Below are 21710 nucleotides of genomic sequence, written 5' to 3'. Positions count from 1 at the left end.
TAAAAACACTTAACCTTTCTGAGTCTATTATTTGTAAAAGAGGGCGACAATACCAACTCTAAAGTTATTAAAATAATTTATTGCAAAATGTTTGTGAAAGCACTTACTCAAAGGGCAAATCTCTGTTACATGGTGTCTACAGCCTATATTTTTAGTTCTACTGACAGTTCAAAATTATCTTGAGAGAGTCTAGTTCCATGGAAGTAACACTGGTCTGAGAACCAGAAGACCCAGGTATAGTCTGGGCTCTGACACACCCTAGCTGTAAGGCCTTGGGCAAGTAGTTACACTTCTTAATAATCTTAAGAATCTATTTCCCATCAGTCTATATTATGGAGGATTACAACATAATAATGGTATGCTGATCAAATGTGCATACAAGTGGAAGAGTTGGTTTAGATGCTCATTAAACAAATCAGAATTCCAAAGGATTTTGACAAGTTAGAACCATGAACTAGATCTGAAGACAGTTTATCTAATAAAGTCCTATGTTTATGGCTAAAAAGCAAGCAACTAAAAAGGAAACGTGAAATTTCACAAGTACACGAATGAAGATATAGTAAAAAGAATAAGAGACAGGAAGTGAAATACATATCAATAGCACATTGTGGTTACCCAAAGGTAATATTTGCATGGGTATCTATATTAGTGAGGAGCTTTCTCTTCTGTATGACAGTATCCAGACAAGTGAGCACCATCACTTTCTCAGTCTTCTCCATCATGAACAGGACTATTCTTCCAACCTTTCCCCTTGAGCCACAGTTTGCTGCCTCATCACCACCTCAGAGTTGTGTGTTTCTTCTATGAGTCTTGTTAGATTTTTGGTTGCAAATATAGGTCTTTACCTCTCTTAGATAAAGCTCTCTAAATTTGGTTCTTTTGGTTCATTATTTCAGTTTGTCAAAATCTTTGGGGATTTTGATCTGCTAACAGTTTTTTTTTTTTCCTCTGGATGAAAATGGAATCTCAAACTATGGTTCATGTGGAAGAATTGAAAGAATGAGAGCTGTACAATGTCAGGTTTTCTAGATATTAAATAGGCTATTAAATATACTATATTTAACATGAACATATTTTATATATACAAATATATTCAAGTATTTATATAACATAACTATAAATAAAATATTTTAGATTTTATATTTAATTAATTGAATATATTGGGCTTCCCTTGTGGCTCAGCTGGCAAAGAATCCTCCTGCAATGCCAGGAGACCTGGGTTTGATCCTTGGGTCGGGAAGATCCCCTGGAGAAGGGAAAGGCTACCCACTCCCATATTCTGGCTTAGAGAATTCCATGAACGGTATAGGGGTCACAAAGAGTCAGACACAACTGAGCAACTTTCACTTTCACTTCAATTGAATATATTATTATATTTTCTCTTTCTTTCAACTAAGGAATAAGAGATCCACCATACTCAATGTACACTTCCTGAGGTAACTAGTCCTCTAGTTAATAAGACATTATTTCATGAAGATGTTGGAAAAAGAACTAGAATCCTCTGGGGAATTCAAAAGAAAAGAGTAGACCTGGTGCTATTTCTAGAGAAAGGGCCTAGAGATCAACACACATGAATTATATAGGAGCCACATATCAGTGAAACTTCAAAAGGTAAAAGATTTCACTTCTCCAACCTATATTCAGTTTAAAAGACCAATATTTTTTGAAGATGAAGGGGAGAAACTGTAAAAATAAAATCAGGAATATGTATGCCCCCAATATTAATAGTGACCCAGGATGATTGGAATTATAATTTGCTTTGATTTTTCATTTTACCCATCTGTATTGTCTAACACAAGGAGAGATTTTTAAAAAGGCCTTCTTCAAAGAACAATGCAAAGAAATAGAAAAAAACAATAGAATAAAAAAAGATTAGAAAAAAAAAAAAAGATTAGAGATCTCCTCAAGAAAATTGGATATATCAGAGGAACATTTCATGAAGGATGCACACAATAAAGGACCTAATGGTAAGGACCTAACAGAGGCAGAAGAGATTAAGAAGAGGTGGCAAGAATACACAGAAGAACTATACTAAAAAAGTCTTAATGGCTTGGATAACCACAATGGTGTGGTCACTCACCTACAGCCAGACATTCTGGAGTGTGAAATCAAGTGAGCCTTAGGAAGCATTACCACAGACAAAGCTAGGGGAGGTGACGGAATTCTAGTGAGCTATTTCAAAATCTAAAAGATAATGCTGTTAAAGTACTGCACTCAATATGCCAGCAAATCTGGAAAACTCAGCAGTGGCCACAGGACTAGAAAAAGGTCAGTTTTTATTTCAATCCCAAAGAAGGGCAGTGCTAAAAATGTTCAGACTACCAGATAATGGCACTCATTTCCCATGCTAGTCAGGTTATGCTCAAAATCCTTCAAGCTAGACTTAAGCAGCACTTGAATTGAGAACTTCCAGATGTACAAGCGGGTTTAGAAAAAGCAAAGGAACCAGAGATCAAATTGCCAACATTCACTGAATCACAGAAAAAACAAGAGAATTTCAGAAAAACATATACTTCTGCCTCATTGACTACGTGAAAGCCTTTGACTGTATGGATCACAACAAACTGTGGAAAATTCTTAAAGAGATGGGAATAATAAACCATCTTACCATCTCCTGAGAAACCTGTACTTGAGTCAAGAAGCAACAGTTAGAACCTTATATGGAACAACCGATCTACAACTGGTTCAAAATTGGGAGAAGAGTACGACACCTGTTTATTTTTATTATATTGTCACCCTGTTAATTTAATTTACACACAGAGTACATCGTTCAAAATGCTGAGCTGGACGAGTTACAAGCTGAAAACAAGATTTCTGGGAGAAATATGAACAACCTCAGATATGCAGATGATACCACTCTAGTGGCAGAAAGCGAAGAACTAAACAGGCTCTTGATGAGGGTGAAAGCAGAGAGTGAAAAAGCTGACTTAAAACTCAACATTCAAAAAACTAAGATCATGGCATCTAGTCCTATCACTTCATGGCAAATAGAAAGGGGGAAAGTGGAAGCAGTGACAGATTTTCTCTTCTTGGTTTCCAAAATCACTGCGGGTGGCAACTGCAGCCATGAAATTAGAAGACATTTGCTTCTTGGAAGGAAAGCTATGACAAACTTAGCATATTAAAAAACAAAGACATCACTTTGCTGACAAAGATCCATAAAGTCAAAGCCATGGTTTTCCCAGTAGTCATGTACGGATGTAAGAGTTAGATCACAAAGAAGGCTGAGTGCTGAAGAATTGATGCTTTCAAACTGTGGTGCTGGAGAAGATTCCTGAGAGTCCCTTAGACAGCAAGATCAAAGCAGTCAATCCTAAAGGAAATCAACCCTGAATATTTACTGGAAGGACTGATGCTGAAACTGAAGTTCCAATACTTTGACTACTTGCTGCAAAGAGCTGACTCAATGGAAAAGACTCTGACATTGGGAAAGACTACAAAAGGACAAGAGGGCAGCAAGGGATGAGACGGTTGGATAGCATCACTGACTCAATGGACATGAACTTGGCAAACTCCAGGAGATAGTGAGGGACAGAGAGGATTGGCATGCTGCAGCCATGGTATTGCAAAGAGTCGGACACGACTTAGTGACTGAACAATAACAAGTGTCTCATATTCTGATTTTTGTAGTAGGAAAAAAAAAAATATATATATATATATATATATATATCTTTGGTTCCTTAAAAAAAATCCATATATAAACTGTGTGGTCAGGCCTGGTTCCCAGGCAGGCTTGGCATCTCCTATCTTCCTCACAAGAGGAAGAACAGTATTTCCAATTGCTGATTCAGTGCATGAGCTCTGTCACTCAGTCGTGTCCAATTCTTTGCAAACCCGTGGACTGTAGCCCACCAGACTCTTCTGTCCATAGACTCCAGGCAAGAATACTGGAGTGGGTTGCCCTTTCCTACTCCATGGGTTCTTCCCAACCCAGGGACTGAACTCACATCTTCTGCAGTGGTAGGCGGGTTCTTCACCACTGCACCGCCTGGGAAGCCCATATCCTCATGCTGGGAAATACTGAACGCAAAAGAAGAGGGCAGCAGGATGAGATGGTTAGAAAGCGTCACTGACTCAATGGACATGAACGTGGCAAACTCCAGGACTGATGAGGGACAGAAGGCATGTAATAGCCCTAGTACACTGTCTAGAACTGCTGAGTCAGTCTCTCTTATAAGCTGTCCCCTCAGCTTCACCTCACTCTTCCTACTGGATACTACCTCAGTCCTAATCCCCAGATTCCTCTTCCTTAGATAATCCTCTCCTGTAAGCTTCTATATGTGACCTGTGTTGCTCTGAGCACTTAATTCACCCAAAGGCTGGAGCCCTGCCCACAAATCCCAGCCCAGTGAGAGCAGTTCTGGTGCTTTTCCCTACCTGGATTACCACTGGGACACTGACACCCCCAGTGTTGCCTTCCTTACTGACCTTTCGTTGTGATCTCTAAGATATTGGACTATTGCAACAGCCTCCCAACTGACCCCTGCCCCTTGCCTTGTCTCTGCCACTACTGCACTGTGGCCAAAGTCATCTCTATAAAACACAGAAGTCAGCCCATAACTCTCTTAATGTTTTTCAGTGGTTCCCCATTCCCTACAAAGTAAAATTCAAATCTATGGCCTGGCTCAAGTCTCCTGGAAGACCTGACTCTTTGCTTCAAGGATACAGGCCGCCTCTTATTCCTTCTGTGTCTTTCACAATAAATATGGACAGAAGTGAACTGTGGTTCCTTGGATCCTTGACTTTGCCTGTCCACACCTTTTCGAGCCATAACTGCACCACACCTGGGTCTGGTTCCATCCCCTTTCAGTCCAGCCTCCATGGGTAGTTTGTGGTACTGGGTGCTATTTCATCCCCTCCTCTGGGATCCCTGATATTCTGAAGATATGGCTGCATAATCTCTATTCAACCTGCTCTGCTATTGCCATGAAAGGTGGCCGGAGTGTACTGAGGCAAGAGGAATTAGTTTAGAAAGAATTCATGTAGCACAAACTCTTTGGGCATAACACCTGTGTATCTGCACAGGATCTTTGCTCAGAAGAATCCTGTACTTAGTTCAATACCAATGGTTTCAATACCCAATACCAATGGTTCAATACCATTTGAAATTTTTAATAACTTTATTTTTGAACTTGTTATGTAAGTGAAATGCAATGGAACAGTGGAGCAAAAGTACGAGCACAAGAGATACATCCAACAGGCATGTCTGCCTCTGTTTCTTGTCACTAGGATCACATATAGTGTTTGTGATACCCCATGAGTATAGAATCCTGGTAAGTCTACACATACAGGAGTTCAGAAAGACTCAAAAGTGAGTACAAAGTCAGCCTATTACATCTACAATTGAGTCAACTGACACCTTAGGGAGGCCACTTTTTCCATTTGAATCAGAATTTGCTTTCAATGAAGGAAGACAGAAATATGAATGACCAAGAACCCTATCATATGCTTTCTTATTCACATTACTTTCCTGAACTGGCCAACTACTTATGGTGAAAAAGGTGACACAGAAGGAAAGGGAAAGATAGCCCTTTCCTACTTTTTCCTTTAAGTTATTCATTACTTATCAGGTACAGAATGTTGACAGAATGTGCATATATCAAGAAGCGAAATTTAAAAGCTGAGTTAGTTTTGCGTAGCATTTCTACTGTGCTGGTAAGAATGAAATATATACACATGTATGATCTATGAAATACAAAGTGTGCAACGACATTGATTCTGCATACAAGTAACTTGCATTTAGACTGCCTTTTGTAAAATGTAATTATAAGTGGTAAAATTCATGCTAATAATTCAAATTTTTAACTTTTGATTACTTAGAATGACATTAAATAGCAAATTCTAAACACCAAGACAAATCAGGAGAGAGTCTGCAGAAGAAAGGTGAAAGCATTTTTTAGTACCTTTCAAGATGCTTTTTTTCATGTTTTTTAAACAAGGAACCCTGCTCCTTCATTTTGCACTGGGTCCTGAAAATTATATAGCTGGCCCTTCACAAACAAAAAGGAGCCACTTTCTATCCAACTACCAGCAAAATCCAAATTACATTTATAAAGATGGAAAGAAGGCTAATTACTACCTACTTTGTGTTGTGATGGAGAAGGCAATGGCACCCACTCCAGTACTCTTGCCTAGAAAATCCCATGGACGGAGGACCCTGGTGGGCTGCAGTCCATGGGGTCGCTAAGAGTTGGGCACGACTGAGCAACTTCACTTTCACTTTTCACTTTCATACATTGGAGAAGGAAATGGCAACCCACTCCAGTATTCTTGCCTGGAGAATCGGAGGGATGGGGGAGCCTGGTGGGCTGCCGTCTATGGGGTCGCACAGAGTCGGACACGACTGAAGCAACTTAGCAGCAGCAGCAGCAGCATGTGTTGTGAAAGTGAAAGTCGCTCATTCACGTCTGACTCTTTGCAACCCCATGGACTATAGCCTGCCAGGCTCCTCTGTCCATGGGATTTTCCAGGTCAGAATACTGGAGTGCGTAGCCTTTCCTTCTCCAGGGGTCCTCCCAACCCAGGCATCGAACTCAGGTCTCCCATACTGCAGGTTGATTCTTTATCATCTGAGCCATCAGGGAGGCCCAAGAATACTGGAGTGAGTATATTATCCTTTCCCCAGTGGATCTTCCTGACCTAGGAGTCAAACCAGGATCTCCTTCATTGCAGGTGGATTCTTTATCAGCTGAGCTACCAGAGAAGCCCTACTATGTGTTGTAGTTTGGTCTGATTAAAGACTAAACTGTCCCTTACAATGTGAATTAAGAACAGAATCTTCCCTCTAAGCCACAGTCTCTTATACAAGGAACAAGGCCTTGACAGAAGTGAACTAATGCCATTCAGATCTTGTAGGGGAAAACGGAGATGTCCCAGCCCAAGAGAAATAAAGACTACAGATCTCATCACTCCAGGCAGTGAATGCTGATGGAAGAAGGGAGGGTGAATACCTTTTGGGGGATGGGTCCACCATCTCTAGTTAGGAAAGAAGTGAGAAATCCACAGTGGCTTCTAGCAGGCATATCAGCAACTACAAGAACCACTGGACACATCCTGCTGTTGCAAGCTGCCCGAGAGAGAGGGTCAAAGAGTGTAGTCAGGAGAGTAGCCAGGCATTCATGGGTTGGGCCACCCAAGGACAGTTACCCTCCAATAAAAAAATTTAAATAGCATCTGCACTTACTACTAGACTTTAGGAAGTTGCTTCAAGACGTCTCCTAGTTATAACTAATTTAGGAAACTCTCTGATGATGGAAAGATGAAAATCCTATTGTAAGTGGCATTTGCTTGAAGGGGCCCAGTCAGTCAGTTAGTCAGTTCAGTCGCTCAGTCATGTCTGACTCTTTGCGACCCCATGAATCACAGCATGCCAGGCCTCCCTGTCCATCACCAACTCCCGGAGTTCACTCAGACTCACGTCCATCGAGTCAGTGATGCCATCCAGCCATCTCATCCTCTGTCATCCCCTTCTCCTCCTGCCCCCAATCCCTCCCAGCATCAGAGTCTTTTCCAATGAGTCAACTCTTCACATGAGGTGGCCAAAGTACTGGAGTTTCAGCTTTAGCATCATTCCTTCCAAAGAAATCCCAGGGCTGATCTCCTTCAGAATGGACTGGTTGGATCTCCTTGCAGTCCAAGGGACTCTCAAGAGTCTTCTCCAACACCACAGTTCAAAAGCATCAATTCTTCGGCGCTCAGCCTTCTTCACAGTCCAACTCTCACATCCATACATGACCACTGGAAAACCCATAGCCTTGACTAGACGGACCTTTGTTGGCAAAGTAATGTCTCTGCTTTTGAATATGCTATCTAGGTTGGTCATAACTTTTCTTCCAAGGAGTAAGCGTCTTTTAATTTCATGGCTGCAGTCACCATCTGCAGTGATTCTAGAGCCCAAAAAGCCCAGACCTGCTAAAATAAGTAATTTCCATCTATGGCCATATCACCCTGAACCCAATCTTGTCTAAAATAGGTAGTTATCCTAAAAACCCTAAAAATAGAGTGAAGAATTAGGAAAAATGCTAAAGTAATAATGGCTTATCTAACATTTGAAAGCTGGCTTAAAATTCAACATTCAAAAAACTAAGATCATGGTATCTGGTCCCATCACTTCATGGCAAATAGATGGGGAAACAATGAAAACAGTGACAGACTTTATTTTCTTGGGCTCCAAAATCACTGCAGATGGTGACTGCAGCCATGAAATTAAAAGACGCTTGCTCCTTGGAAGAAAAACTATGACCAACCTAGACAGCATATCGAAAAGCAGAGACATTACTTTGCCAACAAAGGTCCGTCTAGTCAAAGCTATGGTTTTTCCAGTAGTCATGTATGGATATGAGAGTCGGACTAGAAAGAAAGCTGAGCTCTAAAGAATTGTCGCTTTTGAACTGTGGTGTTGGAGAAGACTCTTGAGAGTCCCTTGGACTGCAAGGAGATCCAACCAGTCCATCCTAAATCAGTCCTGAATATTCATTGGAAGGACTGACGCTGAAGCTCTAATACTTTCACCACCTGATGCGAAGAATTGACTCATTGGAAAAGACCCTGATGAGGATGAGACCCAGAGGATGACATGGTTGGATGGCATCACTGACTCAATGGACATGAGCTTGAGCAAACCCTGGGAGTTGGTGATGGACAAGGAGGCCTGGAATGCTGCAGTCCATGGGGTCGCAAATAGTCGGACATGACTGAGTGACTGAACTGAACCTTTGAAGGAGACTTGTACTATTATCCTTATTTCACTCATGTTCTTCCCACCTGCTGCCACAGTGGGAGATGTCACTCCATGCAGTGATGGTAGGACTCCACCATCCTCCCCCAGCCTCTGATGGACAATGCATTCTCAGAGCCAGGAATGATGGCTGATACTTCTATCCACATCAATGCCTCATTCAGTGACTAGTACGAATAGCACTGCATAAATGTTTGCAGAAGGCAAAAACGCACCAGAAAGAAAAACACAAGTTGGATGCTCAAATGTCACATTTCAAAACTAGACACTGCCCACAGGAAAGTGATTTCTGTGTTCCCTAGGTTCCAAGCACATGGAAACACTGGGTTCTGTGATTTCTGAGATTTGAAATGCCACTTCCTTACATAAAATTGGACTTTTACTGGCACCATGAGGGGACCTGAGGAATGCAGACATCACTGATCACCCACTGCAATTAAATGTGGAAGATGAACAGTTAACAGCTTCCATGTGCTATGGTCTGGATCAGTGGTTTCCTACTCCAACTGCATGTCAGAGTTACCTGGGGAAGGTTGGTAGTTCTCAGGATTCAGTGAAGAACTACTGAATCAGAATTTGGGAGTGAGTGGTGTGGGTGATTTTTAAAGCTCCTCCACACACCAGCCTTTGGGACCCACCACCCTAGGATGACAAACTGTTGAAGCTTGATATGTTTCTGAGATCCAACTCAATTTACACCAAGAATCAATTTGAATTACATAAAGGTTATGCAAAACCCTTGGCCAAATTCTCTTTCTGGGGTCTAAAAAAGACTCCTCAACCCTCAGTGTGAAATTAATTATTTTTCCTTCAGTTCAGTTCAGTTCAGTCGCTCAGTCGTGTCCGACTCATTGCGACCCAATGAATCACAGCACACCAGGCCTTCCTGTCCATTACCAACTCTCGGAGTTTACCCAAACTCATGTCCATCGAGTCGGTGATGCCATCCAGCCATCTCATCCTCTGTCGTCCCCTTCTCCACCTGCCCCCAGTCCCTCCCAGCATCAGGGTCTTTTCCAATGAGTCAACTCTTTGAGTGAGGTGGCCAAAGTACTGGAGTTTCAGCTTCAGCATCAGTCTTTCCAATGAACACCCAGGACTGATCTCCTTCAGAATGGACTGGTTGGATCTTCTTGCAGTCCAAGGGACTCTCAAGAGTCTTCTTCAATACCACACTTCAAAAGCATCAATTCTTTTGCACTCAGCTTTCTTCACAGTCCAACTCTCACATCCATACATGACCACTGGAAAAACCATAGCCTTGACTAGATGGACCTTTGTTGGCAAAGTAATGTCTCTGCTTTTGAATATGCTATCTAGGTTGGTCATAACTTTCCTTCCAAGGAGTAAGTGTCTTTTAATTTCCTGGCTACCATCACCATCTGCAGTGATTTTGGAGCCCAAAAAAATAAAGTCTGACACTGTTTCCCCATCTATTTGCCATGAAGTCATGAGACCAGATGCCATGATCTTAGCTTTCTGAATGTTGAGCTTTAAGCCAACATTTTTACTCTCCTCTTTCACTTTCATCAAGAGGCTTATTAGTTCCTCTTCACTTTCTGCCATAAGGGTGGTATCATCTGCATATCTGAGGTTATTGGTATTTCTCCCGGCAGTCTTGATTCCAACTTGTGCTTCTTCCAGCCTAGTATTTCTCATGATGTACTCTGCATATAAGTTAAATAAGCAGGGTGACAATATACAGCCTTGACGTACTCCTTTTCCTATTTTTTCCTTATCTAGGGGAAAAACATGAAATTTTCAGACTGTGACAATTGAACAATTTACACCAAATGTATGCAAATTTTTGGCAGTCATATTTCACATCTTACAATGAACAGAACAGGTAGTATGATGCTTTCAGGTAATATAAAAAATGCCTGTCCAAATGCATACCTCTGCTATACAATTTTGCTACTTAAGTATACAGAAAGATTTCCCTATTGAAACTGCCTCAGTGATATTGCTTTCTGATTACATGCCATCACTGCCAAGTATTTCTGCTCCAAGAACAGTTACAAAATGAGTTAGAACAACTGGTCTCCTCTGAAGCAATGACTGTCATAGGCAAAACTGTCTATGAGCTACTTCCTACTCTCTTCACTCCTCCAAAACAAAATGACAGAAGGTTCTGTTAGTCAACAGTAGCTGTCCTGAAATTTTCACCTCGTGCATACACGTGAGCTAAGACCCGTCCGTTGTGTCCGACTCTGCGACCCTATGGACTGTAGCCCGCCAGGCTCCTCTGTCAATGGAATTCTCTTTATCTCGGGGAAAAACATGAAAAGCAAGAATACTGGGGTGAGTTGCCATGCCCTCCTCCAGAGGATCTTCCTGACCCAGGGATCAAATCAAGGACTCTTACATCTCTGGCACTGGTAGGCAGATTCTTTACCACTAGCGCCACCTAGGAAGCCCTTCCACCTCATAGCACATTTAAAAAAGAACCAACATTGGGGTTAACACACACAGGACTTTCAACCAATCATTGACCAATCTCTAAAAGAACACTTCACACAGGCCCAGCCCAAGGCCCTCAAGACAGCTACGTCTACTCAGGCCAAGCTCACAAATGGCATACGTCTCCCTGGCATCCCTTTCTTGGGAAACTATGCCCCTCCCAACACTGTGATTCTGATGAGGCTGTCAATTCAGGTATCACATCCCTCCATGACAAGCATAGGAGTGAAACCTCTCTGGGCAGCAGAGCCTTCCCATCTCCTGGATAAGGGATCACATACACAAAGCAGGCTCATTATAGAAACTGCCGTTTATACTCAAAGGTCAAAACTTAAACTAGCTACACTTCTCAGAGAAAATCTGTTACCCATTTATTGTGCATCCAATTTCAAACACACATATACACATGTACACACATGTATACACATGTGCACACAACTGAATATACTGTTTTCAAATACATTTTTTTCACTTTATACAACATTTTGAGCATTTTCCCATGTGCAAGGGTACCATCTTGTGGCTGACACATTAGACAGTCAGAAGACACATGGCTTTCTAGTGTGTAAAGTTATGAGAAATACCAGCTAAGTATGACTTGCAAGCTCCTCTTTAAGGGAATATTTACTTCTACAGTAATAGAATATATACATCAGTGTTTGTTGATGTTTAAAACATGTGTGCACATAAAGCAAATGTTACAGAGTATCCTGTCCCCAACTGATAACTTTCTGGCATGAGTGGAAAAGTATCAGGACCTTCTAAAACAGCTGAGAAAGGAAAAATAACCACGTGAGTATTTAGCTCACTTGTGATAGTAAGTAATTTATACCAAACTTTGGAGCAGTTAAAAGATCACAAGAGTAGAAGTTCAAAACCAGCCTCCAGTCCTAGCTACACAAGCTTCTCTGACCCAGGCCACTTAACTTCTCAGTCTCTGATTCTTCACTTGGAAAAAGGAGAGAGTACCTGAACTGCAGGCTTCACAGGGATGCTGGGGTCACGTACCATACGGGAAGGGGTGAAACATGCTAAAACACCGGACAGAATATAAAGGTTTATTATTGTTCAAAACAGCTGGATTAGCAGTCTGGATTTTTTTAGCTTAGCCTTGCTCCTTAAATATTTTCAGACATGATCCTAGTGGAGCAAAGAATTCCCTGAAGGAAGGATAAAGGTTTCTCTCAGAATAAGTTGTTAGGCAGAAAAAGGGTCAGTAGGGGAAGGTTCAGAGAAAAAAATTAATCCATCTTTTTAGGTGTCAAGTACCTAAAAAGTTAGGAGGATATAAGGAGAGATTGCAAAGGCTCAAGAAAGTTTTTCTGTGGTAAAGACTGTGAAAAGACAATGGATTACAATGTCCAGTTTAAAATGTTGGGCCTATATGCTTTCGAAGCAAAAGAGCAATGAAAAAATCACAAAAGAAATGACTGACAAATTTCTCTCTCTTTATAATTACACTTCATAATTCCAAGGTCCAAATACAAAATTGAAAGACAATCAAACATGATTTTTACAAGTCCTTTGCAATAAATGACAGTAAGACTCATAGGATTGGTTTGTTTGGTCTTAACATGCCAAAGGGTAAGGATATAAATATACACCTTATGAAAGAAGAAATGTATTTTTTAAACTATATGAAAAAGAAAGTTCAAACTTATATAATCAAATAAATACAATGTAGGAACTATTAAGGTACTATTTCTCACCTAACAGATGTGAAACAAGTTTTCATAAGAATCAATGCTAGAAAATCTATGACCCAGCAACCCCAGTACTGGGCACTAGGCACATACCCTGAAAAAAAACATAATTCTAAAAGACATATGTACCCCAGTGTTCACTGAAGCACTATTTACAATAGCCAGGACATGGAAGCAACCTACATGTCCACTGACAGGTGAAGGGATAAAGCAGGTATGGTACATATATACAATGGAATATTATTCAGCCACAAAAAAGAACAGATTGGAGTCCATTCTAGTGAGGTGGATGAACCTATAGCCTGTTATACAGAGTGAAGTAAGTCAGAAAGAGAAAAACAAATATAATTTATTAACAGATATATATATGGAATCTAGAAAAATGGCATTGATGACCCTATTTGCAGGGAAGGAATGGAAATGTGGATGTAAAGACTGGACTTATGGACACAGTGTGGGAGAGAGTGGGTGGGATGAATGCAGAAAGTAGCATCAATATATACACACTATTATGTGTAAAATGGATAGCTGGTGAGAAGTTGCTGCATAACACAGGGAGCCCAGTCTGGTGCTCTGTGATGACCTAGAGGGGTGGGATGGGGGGAAGGGAGGGACGCTCAAGAGGGAGGTGATATATGTATAATTATGATTGGTTTGCATTGTTGTATGGCAGAAACCAATACAATATTGTAAAAGTTAAAAAACAAAAAAAAGAGTTAAAAAAGAAAAGCTGTGCTGAAACACTCATGAATTCCTGGTAGAAGATGTTTAGGTGTAGCTATAGGTGCAGTGTATAGGTGCAATCTTTCTGAAAAGCAATTAAGCAATATACATCAAGCTGTTTACAAATATGCATGTTCTCTGAGACATTAATTCCATTACTGGCAGCTGAAGAGTGAAATCAGTAGGAATGTAGACTCTGACTCAGGTCACCTGAAATTGTCTCCCAGCTCCACTGCTTATTAGTCAAACCACTGGGCAGGAAATTGCCTAATGTCTTCATGCCTCAGAGTCCTCATCCATAAAGTGGGATAATAATGCTAACTATTTCACAAAGCAGTGTGAAGATTATCATTAATAAATGCAAGTCTTCTAGAATATGCCTAGTATATCATAGATAGTTAATAATAGTTAATATTATTGTTGTTACTTTCATTATTAAAAGAATCTAGCAAAAAACCTGGATATTGCATTCATTTAGGAAATATGTATTAGCAGTATCTTTGGTTGGGCAATGGAAAACAAAATAGTCATGGTCTCTGACCTAAGGATCTCATAAAGTAGGTATAAAAAATTATGTTCTTAGATGGGCATTTCAATAATATTTGTAGTAGTAGCTGTGATTAGAAATGAGGCCAATATTCAAAAATACATGTAATAAGTAATAATAAATAAAAGATTGTACGGCATATTGTGGATTACTCTACAGTCAGTAAAATATGCTTCTGAGGCTTAATTTCCTCATCTGGCAGATGGGGATACCACAGAGTCATCAAGAGGATCAGAATAGTCATAAATATTAAAAGGTTTTAGAAATAACAAAATAATAAATGCTAATTATTATTATTTGTTAGGGTCTGTAGAAGCTCAATTATGAAAACAATCTTAATGAACATTTACTATGTGTCAGATACTGTACACATACTACCTCACCTAATTTCCATCTCAAGCTGCAAAGTTTGGAGATAAAAATACACAATGACAAATTCTAATTTCAGATAAAACATTTTTAGCATGTCCAAAATATCTGAAATATTTGGGCATAGTCATACTAAAAATTATTCATTGTTTATCTGAGACATTGAAATGTTCTTATACCAAAAGTTTATATTGTTTACCTGAAATCAAAATTTAACTTGGCACCTTGTATTTTACCTAGCAACCCTAATCAGTCCTATGAAGTAGATACAGTAATTATACATGTGAGAAAGAGACAGGAAAAAAAAAAAAAACAGATTCAGAGACAGAGATTTGATTTTGATTGGTGCAGTGGGAGATCACCCATCATTCCTATTATGGATCATAGACAGGAGAAGTATTAAATCAACAGACAAAATGAGAAAGGCAGATGTTATTATCTGGTTCTCACTATTATGGTATTGTTATTTTAAATGTTATAATTTTTCTAAATACATTTTTTTAAGTAAAGTATTAGTCTCTCAGTTGTGTCCCACTCTTTGCAACCCCATGGACTGTAGCCTGCCAGGCTCTTCTGTTCATAGAATTCTCTAGGCAAGAATAATGGAGTGGGTAGCCATCTTCTTCTCCAGGGGATCTTCCCTACCTAGTGATCTAACCCTGGTCGCCCACATTGCAGGCAGATTCTTTAGTGTCTGTGTCACCAGGGAAGCCTCAAATTCATTAAGCCCAAATTCAAATGTTAAATATAAAAGAATGTTGCAAAGCCAAATCTTTTCTTGGAATTATTAGCTTTTTTTGGAATTTTTTTTTTTATTAGTAGCCATTTTGGAAGACTGACAACATCAGCCTCTTCTTTCAGTGCAAATTATCTAGAGATGGGAGAGTAAACATGTAAATACATGTAAATGCTTATAAGCTGTTTTGAGTTGATAAAATTTCAAGATCTGGGAGCTAAACCTCAAGCTGCTTCATTTCTATTAGATGGTGGCAGCTGATTTGTTTTATGCTATTTCAATGGACCTTGAAATTAGCATGACTATTTGCTTCAATTCAGCATGTACCATCCCTCTCAGGGAATAAACTTAATTCACAGGGGCATTTTCAAGCATCTTTTTGCTCTTGGAGAAAAGATTTCACTTTATTGTTGTAAAAGGTAGGTACAAAAAATGATCAGTTTTGAATACTGAATTTGAATTCAAAACCTGCCATAGTATATTGCAAAGGATGGAAATGTGTATGTGTGTGTTCATCTTTTAGCATAGACATTCCCACATGGCTCAGTGATAAAGAATCCACCTGCCAAAGCAGGAGATGCAGAAGACACAAGTTCGATCCCTGGATTGGAAAGATCCCCTAGAGGAGGAAATGGCAATCCATTCCAGTATTCTTGCCTAGAAAATCCCATGAATAGAGGAGCCTGGCAGGCTACAGTGAGGTCACAAAGAGATTGGACACAACTGAGCAACTCAGCAAGCATGCATCACTCTAAGAAAGAGGTCTAAACTCGAAGAAAACACAGGGAAAGGATCCCAGTCAGTCTAGACTTCAATCTAAGTCTACAATGATCTGGCTATGTGACTTTCACTAGTCCCGTACTCTTTCTGAGCCTCATTTTCACCAACTGTAGCCTGACATCAATACATGCTCTACTCCACAGGAGTATTTGGGGGCAAGGTTTCAAATCTAGAAGGTATCTTGGCTGTATGCTACTACAAGAAGAAATTATAACTGATTCAAACTGAAATGATTTCAGAATAAACGGGGCAAACTTAAATCATTATTGCCCATCTGGGAAGTCCGATAAGATAGTATTCTGTTAAAGACAACAGTATTTTCAAAAGCACCAAAGGAAGTGAGAATTTCAAAGCTTCAGAGCTTGAAGACAAAGATCTTTATCAATGCATCTCACACTTTAATGTGATTAAAATCATCTAGGGAACTTAAATATGCAAATTTCTGGACCACACAACACTGATTATATATCAGTAGGACTGGACTTGGCAGAGGAATCTGGATATTAAATAAGCTCCTTGGGTGATTCAGAGGCAGGTGGTCCCTTTTGAACACTGAGAAACATTGGTCACTACAAATATATAGTTAAGATTTTTTAAAGACAATGAGTTTTTTATGGTAAAACGCAGAAAGTGCACTTGATTTAATATAAATTCTGGGACGGACAGACAAGACCTTCCAGAATACACGGCAAGGAAAGAAGGAGTCATAGCAATGTCTGATCTTTCAAAACATCTTTAAAGTTGATCTATAAGAGCCAGTGGGTAAAGATAAGGCGGGGGTGGGAAGGAAGACAAATCTAAGAGTTTAAAATGCTGTATAAAGTTGGAAGAAAAACATGGGAAGAAAAACATGGCCACAGAATAAACAGTAGCAATCTTTAGTATGATAGCACTGCTGAGGCCTACAAAGAAGGAGGAGATTCAGGAAAGTCACTGGTCAGAGGAAAAAGTCTATTCATCAAAAAGGAGACTAAGAGCCAGTTGAGTGACAAAATAGTAAAAATGTAAGTGTCCTTATATTTATAAGAAAATGATATATGATGTTCATGGAAAGCACGTTAGCAAGAAATAAATTAAAATATGTTCAATGCGAAAATACCTTTTTAAAATATCTTACAAGAATTTTAGAATAGATGAGAAACTATTGTGAAAAGTATAAAGAATAAATAATATGGTTATTGAAGCATTTTATGTGACTATCAAATTCATCTACTGCCTGCCTGGCTTGCAAGCTAGTTAAGGAGGGCTGTATGACATTATCTTGGTATCCTCAGAGTGTACCACAATGCCTGGCATATGATAGGCACTAACTCCATTCAATCGTAAAGGAAACCAACCCTAAATATTCACTGGAAGGACTGATGCTGAAGCTGAAGCTCCAACACTTTGGCCACCTGATGCGAAGAACTGACTCAAGGAAAAGTCCCTCACGCTGAGAAAGATTGAGGGCAGGAAAAGAAGAGGGCAACAGAGGATGAGATGGTTCAATGGCATCATCAATTCAATGCAATAAGTTTGAGCAAACTCCAGGAGAGAGTGAAGAACAGGGAAGCCTGGTGTGCTGCACTCCATGGGATTGAAAGGGAGTTAAACATGACTTAGTGACATGCAGTTGTTGTTACAACTCAATGGATGGATGGACAGGTGGATGGATGGGTTAAAATGAGAAAAGCCAAGGGAAGAGTTGCACATTCACACAGTATTCACAAACCTTCACAACATTCATTCTCTATTTTTCTTGGATTGAGCTGCTAAATGGCTGTCACGAGACTTAGGCATATTTTAGTACTAATACCTGCTGGGAGTCATGCATGAACCTCTGACTGGGATGTGTTCATTTGTCTTCCTGAAGGAAGTACATATTGATTCATTTTACTTGATGTAAAATGTAAAATAAAAACAGTTATCTACCTGTTGACCCTCAGCTCCAAATCCACTTTCCTCCAACTATTCTGTGTTGCTGGGGCTTGATCTACAAACTACATTTCCCAAACTCACTCATTAGCTTGCTTTCTACTAAATTCTGGAAAGAAAGAACCACTATTTCTTTTTCATACTGTTTTGCTTCTGCCAATGTTTCTGGAAGTAGTTGAGTCCCATCAATGATCCAAACTTCTGCAGTAACTGCTCTTCTTTTGTGGTCCTAGCTCTGGCCAGGAAAACCATCCTCCACAGCCCTAACACTGGGGAGGTGGAACCCCTAGAAGTCTGACCTTGGGCTTGATAACAACTCTTTTTCCCTTTTATTCCCCCAGTCCTAGAGCTTACAGTTGCTTCCTACAAATACTAATCTCTTGGTATCACTCTCTCCTTTTTGCTTCTCAAGTTCCCTTGCTTTTTCTTTTTTCCTTCCATCCCTTCCAACACCCATAACACCAAGATTTGTATTAAATTCCCTCTGCTTGAAACTTGTGTTTGGAACTTCTATTTGCAAAAGAAGTGGTTTCTGGTTTTTTGACAATATTCTGACTGATACACTTGACAAAATCAGGGGAAACATGATCACATTAGATATTAAAAGCAGAGGTTAGAGAACATTGCATGTGTTCCATAAGAATCCAGAATGGAGTGACTTCCCTGGTGGCCCAGTGATTAAGAATCCACCATGCAATGCAGGGGACTCAGGTTTGATCTTTGATCAGCAAACTAAGATCCCACGTGCTTCAGGACAGCCAAGTCTCTGTGCCAGAACTAGAGAGTCTGTGTACCTCAATGAAAGATCCCACATGATGCAATGAAGATCCCATGTGCCACAACTAAGACTCAACATAGTCAAATAAATAAATAAATATTTTGAAATAAAGAATCCAGAATAGAAACTGATATTAAGTTGGAGAATTAGGTTATTATTTAATAACATATATAAGAGATATAAAATACCTTCCCCTGCCCTGGAATATCTCCAGGATCATATTACATTATTATTATTATTTTTTATCCTCTGATTTTTTACACAGATCTACAAGAATCTCCTCCTTATTGAAACCTTTCTGATTACCCTAGCTAGCTTTGAACTTACTCTGAATTCTTTTAGTTCTTTTGTTCTCTCATTTCTAGAGTATTTCTCCAGGTAAACTATCAAGAGTCTTCCCCTGAATCATTCTATTATCAGAATTCTCAGAAAAATATATCCAGATACCAGTATCCCACTCTCACTCCTAACCTCCTAAATAAGAATACCTGGAGTAAGGAGTGGGAAAGATGGGGTAGAAAAGGCATATAAAATATTCCATAGCTTTTACTGTGCCTAACACTGTGTGTGTGTGTGCATGCGCATGTGTGTGTGTGTGTGTGTGCTTATTAGTCACTCAGTCATTTCTGACTCTTCATGATCACATGGACTGTAGCTCACCAGGCTCCTCTGTCCATGGAATTCTTCAGGCAAGAATCCTGGAGTGGATAGCCATTCCCTTCCCCAGGGGATCTTCCCAACCCAGGGATAGAACCAAGGTCTTCAGCATTCTGAAGATTCTTTACCATCTGAGCCACCAGGGAAGCCCAACACAATTTGCTGTTGCTAAGTCACTTTAGTCATGTCCGACTCTGCACGACCCCATAGACAGCAGCCCACCAGGCTCCCCCCGTCCCTGGGATTCTCCAGGCAAGAACACTGGGGTGGGTTGCCATTTCCTTCTCCAATGCATGAAAGTGAAAAGTGAAAGTGAAGTCGCTCAGTCGTGTCCGACTCTTCTCGACCCCATGGACTGCAGCCTACCAGGCTCCTCCGTCCATGGGATTTTCCAGGCAAGAGTACTGGAGTGGGTTGTCATTGCCTTCTCCCAACACAATTTAAGCAGAGGCAATAAAAATTTGCCCATTTTTTTCAGTGAACTAAGTGAAGATTCCCAAGAAGACCAGGTGGTGTCACTAGTTCCCAATTAATATTTCTGGCCCAATGAAAAGAATCTCAAGTAGCAAACTCTGACCTTCCCTAGACTCAGTGATTCCATACTTGCATCCGTCTTTCCATCAGTTTTCTTTCCTAAGAGAGAAATGTAGAAACCTAGCCAAGAAAACAGAAACAAAATCTCAACAGGGCAAATAAACTGAGTTCTCTGAAAAGAAACGATGGCATATCCTGAAGCTGCTAGGCTTCACGTGAATAGTAAGTGAGAACCAAAAAGAGCAGAAGTAAGCCTCTCCTTAAAGTCGGTAAAGAATCTGCCTGCAGTGCAGGAGACCTAGGTTCAGTCCCTGGGTCGGGAAAATACCCTGGAGAAGGAAATAGCAAACTACTCCAATATTCTTGCCTGGAAAATCCCATGGACAGGGGAGCCTGGTGGGCTACAGTCCTTGGGTGGCGAGAGTTGGACACAACTTAGCGACTAAACCACTACCAAGCCTCTCCTTGGCCAGAGGCCTGAGATTTCCTTGTGTTAGTTTCTTGGCATTAGCATTCCAAAGAGCAAGCTTAGGAAATATATGCTTAATGAGCTTGTGAGAAAAACTAAACTCCAAACAGACTGTGTTTTTACTCACCTTTTGTTTTATAACATCTGAAGTTGTTATTTGCAAGTTTAATTTTCATTTTAGGTCTATTCTCACATTGTTGACTTAAATTATTCCTGATTCCTGGATGAACAAACCAATCTAGGTTTATCATGAGCTATTTATTATGTTATTTTTAAGGTGATATAGAATGCTTACTTTAGCAGAAGCTGTTTAGAAATTAACCTTAATTACTAACAGGTTGAGTACTGCATGTTTTCCAAAAGCAGTTTCCATACAAGCTCAGATCTGGCTATATTTTAACATTTCTGAATTCCAATTCTCTAGTTGCATTAATAACCCATTAAAATGGCTGAAAATAATTCTGGATTTACGTATCTAAAAGGGGCCTTCAAAGGTCTATTATAACCCTTCTCAGGTAACATCAGGCCTTGATTTTCTCCATTTGAGCATTTTTCTCCAAAAAAGTAGATATCCTGGATAATCTGTCCTTTCTTCATATTGACTGACCACAAAATTACTGTGTTCAGAGGCTTAAGTTTCGATGAAGAGGTAAGTACTGAATGGTAAATGGCTCTCCAGTTATAGAAGTGGGCCCCTGTTTATCCTGTTTTAGCCGAGTGCTCCTAGCTGCTGTCGTTCAGTCACTAAGTCATGTCCAATGCAGCCCCATGGACTGCAGCATGCCAGGCTTCCCTGTCCTTCACTATCTCCAGAGTTTGCTCAAATGTTGAGTTCATGATGCCATCCAACCATCTCATCCTCTGTTGCCCCCTTCTCTGACTCTCAATCTTCCCCAGATCAGGGTCTTTTTCAACGAGTCGACTCTTCACATCATTTGGCCAAAGCATTGGAGCTTTGGCTTTAGTATCAGTCCTTCCAGTGAATATTCAAAGTTGATTTACTCTAGGATTGACTGGTTTTGTCAGGGAAAACACACTGACTGAAGCCACCTGCCCTGACCAAGCACCACAGTAACCATTTGCATGAGTTGTTTTATGATAGGCGGTCCTGGTAAGGAACATGGAACTAATAAGCCACCACCAACTGGAAGAGTTCAGGAAAGGTCAAAAGGTGACACCAGGTGTCCAACCACTCCCAGAATTCTTCTCATGAGCAATGCGTGCTCCACCAGGAAGGACTCTGAGTCAGAGGATTGGCCAAAGACAATCCAGAAACTAATCCCATCACCATAAAACCTGAGAC

Source organism: Bos javanicus, chromosome 8 (assembly GCF_032452875.1).
Source record: "Bos javanicus breed banteng chromosome 8, ARS-OSU_banteng_1.0, whole genome shotgun sequence".
Classification (NCBI taxonomy): Eukaryota; Metazoa; Chordata; class Mammalia; order Artiodactyla; family Bovidae; genus Bos; species Bos javanicus.
This window is presented reverse-complemented; position numbering follows the sequence as displayed.